Below are 7020 nucleotides of genomic sequence, written 5' to 3' on the forward strand. Positions count from 1 at the left end.
AGGAATGTCATCTCAGTTTCAAGAAATGAGCCAAACCAATTGAGAAAAACTGTAAGATCCTGTGTTCTTCTTGTTGTGTCCTGTTGTTGCCTGGCCTTCCACTGCCCGAGTTTATATATATCTATCATCGTTGTATATATATATATATAAATATCGTCGCTGTCCAATGAAAAACAAGTATCTCTGTTTTTGTCGTTTTTAGTTTACTACATAATTTGAACACACAAACTGTCCCTTACACTGTGCCAAGATTTCTTGATGAACGGACCAATAGAAATACTTCGAAATGTCCTGAAATAAACTCTTTTTACATTGACCACCATTGGAAGTTTAGAAGGTTTTTTCTCGCTCCTGTAAAGTTGCTGTTTTGAAGATTCTTGTTTTTTATTGGACAAAAACAACTGAACAGAGAAAAAATATCAATGAAAAAGAGAAAAAAAAGTACAGCTGTGCAAAGTGGCAGCGACGAATCAATGTAGAGATCGAGTGCAGGGCGGCATCACAGCGGGCAGCAGGGGAGGAAGCAGGAGGGCAGTGGAAAGCCAGACAACAACAGGACACAACAGGAAGAACACAGGATCTTAATACGTGCATATCAGTGGCGTGCAGTGCACACAGTGTGTACCCCTTCTCTAACCACGCCCCCACTGACCTACACGTCAAACTTTACACTTTCTTGACTCAGTTTATATGAACTTTAAAATACACATCAACAGACCACAAACACAGCTACAAATGACAAAGGCAGCATTTACTATAGACCACAACAAAGATTTCCAGTGCTTATTTTTTGTAAACCTCGTTCAGAAATACTACGAATGCTACAGGTACAACCGTTCAACAAAGATCACTCATGTGCATGTTCACAGTGTGCCAGGGCAGCCAAAACATTAAGAACACCAAACTCACCAGTCAGGCAGCCTATTTGAAGATAAAGTCCATTCTCCGCTCTTTTTCCAGAAAATGGTCGATTACTTTGTCATAGAATGACCCATTTCTTTTCAGTTCAATCAGCAAATCCTTTTCCTGCTTTTCCTACTTGTCCTGTTGTGTTTCTTGTATAGCTTTTTATTCTCTTTAGAGCTGAGAAGCTCCGTTCAACGGAGGCTGTCGACACAGGAATTGTAACAATTAGGCACGCAAAAGAGTAGAGCCTAGGGAGGCTGTCCGCAAGTCTGTTCGTTTGAAGGAAATGTAGGATGTCACAAGGATTCTTCCCGTTTAAATTATCCATAGAGTACAGAGAGTTGTCCTATATGACGCGAAATGCCGAGGATCCAACAGAGCAAGAAAATGCAATCTTCTGCGATCAGAAAACCTATTCCTGATTTGTGTTGAGATTTTGTCGATGATGGTGTTGTGTAGCCGCTGGTAGTACCCCCGCAAGTCAGTTGTTGCATTTCTCCGCTGACGTGGCATGCTCCAGTCTGTCACTGTTTCATCAAAAATGAGGTCGAAGTTTGCTTTGTCCCTCTCGATCAGACAGTGGAACTCCTCTATTCGTGAGAGGCAAAACTGGATATCAGGAGTTTTGTTCTGCAGCACCGTGAAAAGCACATCAGCAAATGAAAAAAATCTGAGTGAAAGTAGACAGGAGAAAGTTAAAAGCAAAGCCGTGGAGTTGAGTAAGAAATCCATCTGCTCAACACACAGCATCTAGGTCAAATTGCATAAAAAAGTAGTGTGAGCTCCTCTTTCTTTTCGGACACGGTACAAACAAGACGCGAGCTGAAGTTCCAGAACTCAGCACAGAGTTTGCAGAACTCAACCAGCAGGTGTGTTCGTTTTGGAGATCGCGTGAAAAAAGCTGCGAGGCCAGAGAGGTAGGAGAAAAAAATCTTGCACGCACTAATTTTTGACAATCCTTGGGACATAACCAGATTCAAAGTGTGTGCGTAGCCATGCACAAACAGGGGCGTGCGGAATAACCTCCTTCACTCGCGCTTGCACGCCGTTCAGCCCCGGAGACATGACGGCTGCTCCATCGTAGCACTGCGCCACTAATTTCGCCTTGCAGTCCGTTTCTTCTAGGAAAGCTAAAATCAGCTCTGAGATTGTTGCAGCACTTTGTCCTCTTGCAGGTTCTGAAAGCAAAAGAACCTCTCGTTTACCCCACTCTGAGTGACGTAGCGCAGCACATATGACAACTGTGCTACATTGCATCAGAGGTCTCATCTACCATGACAGAGACCCACGGCGCTTTTCTAACCTCTTCTTTCATGGCATCGGTCATAGTATCAGCAACTGCAGTGATCAGATCGTTCTGAATTCGGTTGGAGGTTCCGACAAAAACAGTGGACTTAGATAAGTGATGGCTTAATTCAGGATCCCGGTAACCAAGCAGGGAGAGCAGTTCACGGTAATTACCTTTTGTTGCTGGAGCTTTCACTTTCGTCATGGCTCCTAAACGCCAGCTCTTGTTTCCCCAAAAATACGACACAGTCTACAAGGCTGTTGAGGATTTCTCTGTTCTTTTTCACTTTAACATTGTGTGTCTCTACATCCCTTCTTCTTTGCTGATCCAGTAAATGGTCAATTCTGGTGCTACCGAACATCTTATGCTAACTAGCTATCAAAACAAACTAGCATGTGCATCGTTGTACGACTACCCAGTGCGTAGCCCCTTCATTAGAACGCTGAGAAGGGGTTAGGCAGCCATGGCCCCACCCCCGTAGTGAGAATCATAAATCTGATTGGTTAGATTGTCCTATGACTTGCCCAATAGACTTATTAGTACACCCTTCTCAAAATAAGGAGAAAGGGCACGCAGACACAGTAGCAGAAACCATTTTAAAGAGCAGTTTTGATTGGTTAGTACCACTGTCAGTCAGATAGCAACTGAAAAACGGAAACTAATGCTTTTTATTTCTTAATGTTTTTATTTTATTTTAATTATAAAATATACGTTTATAATTTACAATAACTATAATATATATTTCCTTAAATATTATATATATATATATAAAGAGAGAGAGAGAGAGAGAAGAAAGGAAGAAAAGAAAAAGGGTTTGGAGGGTTGTGGGAAGTGGGGAGGCACGCAGGAAATGAAACCATGAATGGATGCCACCTCCATTAAGCTGACAGCAGAACTGTATATAATTTTGTTAGCTTCAGCATTTTTACCATTTCACATAAAATGATATACATAAAATTATATATTATAATACATTCATTCAATTAACACTACAGTTCACTACAGTTCGTCAAGTCCAAAGAAATAAACTGTGTTGGGTGTGAAACAGAGTCACTACTATGAATGCACATGAGGAACACATAGGGCCCTATCATACACCCTGCGTATTGCCATCGTACACCCCGCCAACAGTCTATTTTTACGTCTTGCTCACGCGTCCTTAAAATAGCATTGGACTTTAGGAATATATTAACGACGATGGGCGTGTTTCTATCTCGGCGGCAGAAAAAAAGCATTGCGCGACTGATCCTGTGAAACCACGTCTAAGATCAACAGTCACTGGCGCAGCCAGGATCACGATCACCACGAGCACTGTGCTCCCCACTCACTATACCACACACCATCACTTCTTTACCACCTTTACCTTTAGCAAAAAACACCTCACCCAGAGTCTTCAGCAATTAATTAAAATATCGTCCAGCGCTCTAAAATGCCGCAGGCACGCGTAAAATCCATGATATTAAATTCACTTTAGACACATTTACTGATATTTAATTAAGAGAAATCAGGCAAAATGCGCTGCACCTCTCTCTCTCTCTCTCTCTCTCTCTTTCTCTCTCTCTCTCTTTTGCAGCGCAGAGCTGAATTCAGAGCGAGGCTATAAATAATATAAAAACTCAGTTTAGTTAAATAAATTAAGATGAGTTAAATGAGATATCGTTAAATATAAAGGATAGGTTGAGGTTTTGGTTAGCTGTTTCAATGATTTGAAACTGAACTGAAACTTTTATTATTTTGCACACTATCAGAAAGCCTGTGATTGTTTTAAATTCGTTTTTTTAAGGAGTTTATATTTTATATTATTATTATTATTTTTTATTGATCAAATTAGTTTTTTATTGATTAAAATTTTTTTATTCATAAGATATAAATTCTTTACTTTTTTGTCAATTTCTATGATCTTTTTAAAATGCACTATTTTTACTTTTTTACGTATATAGTTTATTCGTCTATAGTAAATGTGAGTTTTTATTTCATTTTGTAAAAATATTTTTTTAGCCCTTATAAACTGTAAATGCTCAGCAGCATTGTAAATGAGGGTCCCCATTCAGTGTAAATAATCGATTGCTTGATTAATATTCAGTGTTGCAAACCCAGTTTTAACATAAACAATAAACAGAATAAAGAATAAAATAACATTACTTCTCTCTTATATGAGCAGCTGCTTTATCTTCACAGCCTGTCAGTTTATGCGCTTATAAAATAGGAATGAACAGAAGTCAGCGCACACCTGTGTCTTAAAGGTAATGACTACAGATACACTGATTGGTTTATTTAACGTTACGCCCAAAACACACCCTTAAATAATTAAGAAAATTAAAACACGCCCTTTCCGTTGGAGCTGCGCAAGGCATATTTTTTGCACCCTGACGAAACCAAAGACACAGGACACGCCTCTAAATCCAACTGCACAAAGCGCAATTACCTAGTGCTCTGTACATCACCAAAAAAGGGGCCCATAGCGTTTTGTATTTAGGCCAAAAATTTCAACTTTGGTCTCATCTGACCACAGTACCTTCTTCCACATGTTTGAGGTGTCTCCTACATGGCTTGTGGAAAACAAATAGTAGTTCTTGGGCCCTATCGAACACTCTGCTATACCCCGTCAACATTCTATTTTCACGTCTTGTGTCCATGCCGTTAAAATAGTGTCAGAGTTCAGGAATAAATCTACACTGATGGGTGTGGTGGTCTGGAAGTGAGGTGTGTTCAGGTAAATTTCTGGCATGTTGCTATCTTGGCAGTGGAAAACACAGGTGCTCCACTGACTGATTAAAACCCTGACCACAGTCATTTGTCAGGCGCGCCCAGTGCGCATACACACCTGCTTATTACACACACACACACAGATGAAAACACTGCTGAGCACAAACCCGACTTTTAACTCAACAATAAACAGAATAAAGAATAAAATTCCCTTAAATGAGCTTCACAGCGTGAACGCTCAGGTCAGTATCTGTCTCTGCTGAGATGCACAAAAGCGCCGCACTGTTAAGATACGAAAGCGCCAAAGTCAGAGCTCACCTGCTTCTTAAAGGAAATGACAACTGACACATTGATTGGTTTATTCCACGTTACGTCCAAAACACACCCATAATTAATTACATAAGATAATTAGTACATGCCTTTTGCACATTTCGAGCTGCGCAAGCCGTATCTTTTGCGCCCCTACGATAAAAAGACACACCAACATTCCCGAATCAGTCTGCATAGTGAACGGTTGACAGCTCGCCTATAGATCACTAAAATTTAAGGTTCAACCTCTGTTGATACTGTAAACATGTTCTGTGGACAGCATCCTCTGGACAGTGTCCTGTAAGCACTGATAAAGGACTAGAGCAGTGGTCGGCACTTAGTTTTGGCCGTGGGCCAGATATTTTCTAAGCCATTACATGGCAGGCCACAAAAAAATCTGTTTTTGCAAAATAAGCAGGTAAACCCAAAAAAAAGGAAAAATAAATAAATAAATCAACTCATGCTCCTCATGTGGGATCATTGATTATTCTTTAATTGGATTAGCAAATAAGAGAAAATTAAAATGAATTTTTTACCAGGAGAGTGGAATCCAGCATTTTTCTCAAGGCTTTAATGCATCTGGAGGAAATGGCTTTTGATGAGAGTGGGAGATGATTTCCTCTGCTGCAGTGGACACGAATAAGCATGTTTTTGTGAAGTTTTGGACTGGGCGAGAAGCTGATTCAGACGTGGAACAATTTCTACAGAGGTTCTGTGAGATTCTACAGCCATGTACAATGTTAGACGTTGTAAAGTCAAACTTAGGAAAGATGAAGAGGGAAATTTAGTACATATTCCAAACTCCATAAATATGGTCGCATTTCCTACCAGGGACAGCTGCAACGGTGCTTTATCTGCAGCTCATCAGAACATCAGGTGAAAGACTGCGACGCTGTGAGGTGCTGGAAATGTGGAGAACTAGGACATAAGGTAAAGGAGTGTACCAATGAAGAGCTGTGTAATCTATGCTCCCAGCGCGGTCACTCCTACTTTAAATGTCCTCAGTCCTACAGCAATGGTGCACATGCAGCCGTGTGTCACTGAACCTGAACAAACTAAAACCTCACGAAAACGAGCTTAGATTCTCTGCTCGAATGAGATTTCCCACCACATTCCTCGGTCCGGGTCGAGGCGGGCTCAAGAAAATAGTTTGAGATGTCGTCTGTTTTTTTAATTATATTTTTTTGTTTTTTTTTTTCATTTTATATTTTAAGCTCTGGCATGATAATCACAATATAGCTAAGTAACTAATTATTATTGTTAACGAAAACAAACGAAATACCGAAAACTGAAAGTAAAAAAAAAAACATTTTTTGTTAACTGAAACTAGTAAAAGCGGTAATTAAAATAAAAAAAAAGGTAACTAACTAGAACTGTACTGTGTTTATAAAACTAACTAAAACAAATTAAAATTGCAGGGAAAATGACGCTCTTTAATAAGCTTAATGAATTACTTTGTGTGGGTTATGATATCTTTCTGTGTGGAGATTTCAATACTATTACACACAAAAACGATCGTATACCTGTTCAAACAAATGAAATAAATAGAGAAGGAAAACTATTAGAAAATGTATTTACTTTCTGTAAAATTATACTTTTAGAGAAAAATTGCCTACTCAATCAGGTTTTACTGGAATATACAATCGTGCAAAAAACAGAATTGATAGAATATATGTTTCACAAACATTAAACTATAGAACTAATTTTTTTTTTGTAGAATCTGATCAATTAGCAGCAGTGGTTAAGCTTTTAATACAAATTTGATTAGAGAAGTTAGGAGGATAAAACAGTTAATTATATTAAATTATGGG

Source organism: Astyanax mexicanus, chromosome 22, assembly GCF_023375975.1.
Source record: "Astyanax mexicanus isolate ESR-SI-001 chromosome 22, AstMex3_surface, whole genome shotgun sequence".
Classification (NCBI taxonomy): domain Eukaryota; kingdom Metazoa; phylum Chordata; class Actinopteri; order Characiformes; family Acestrorhamphidae; genus Astyanax; species Astyanax mexicanus.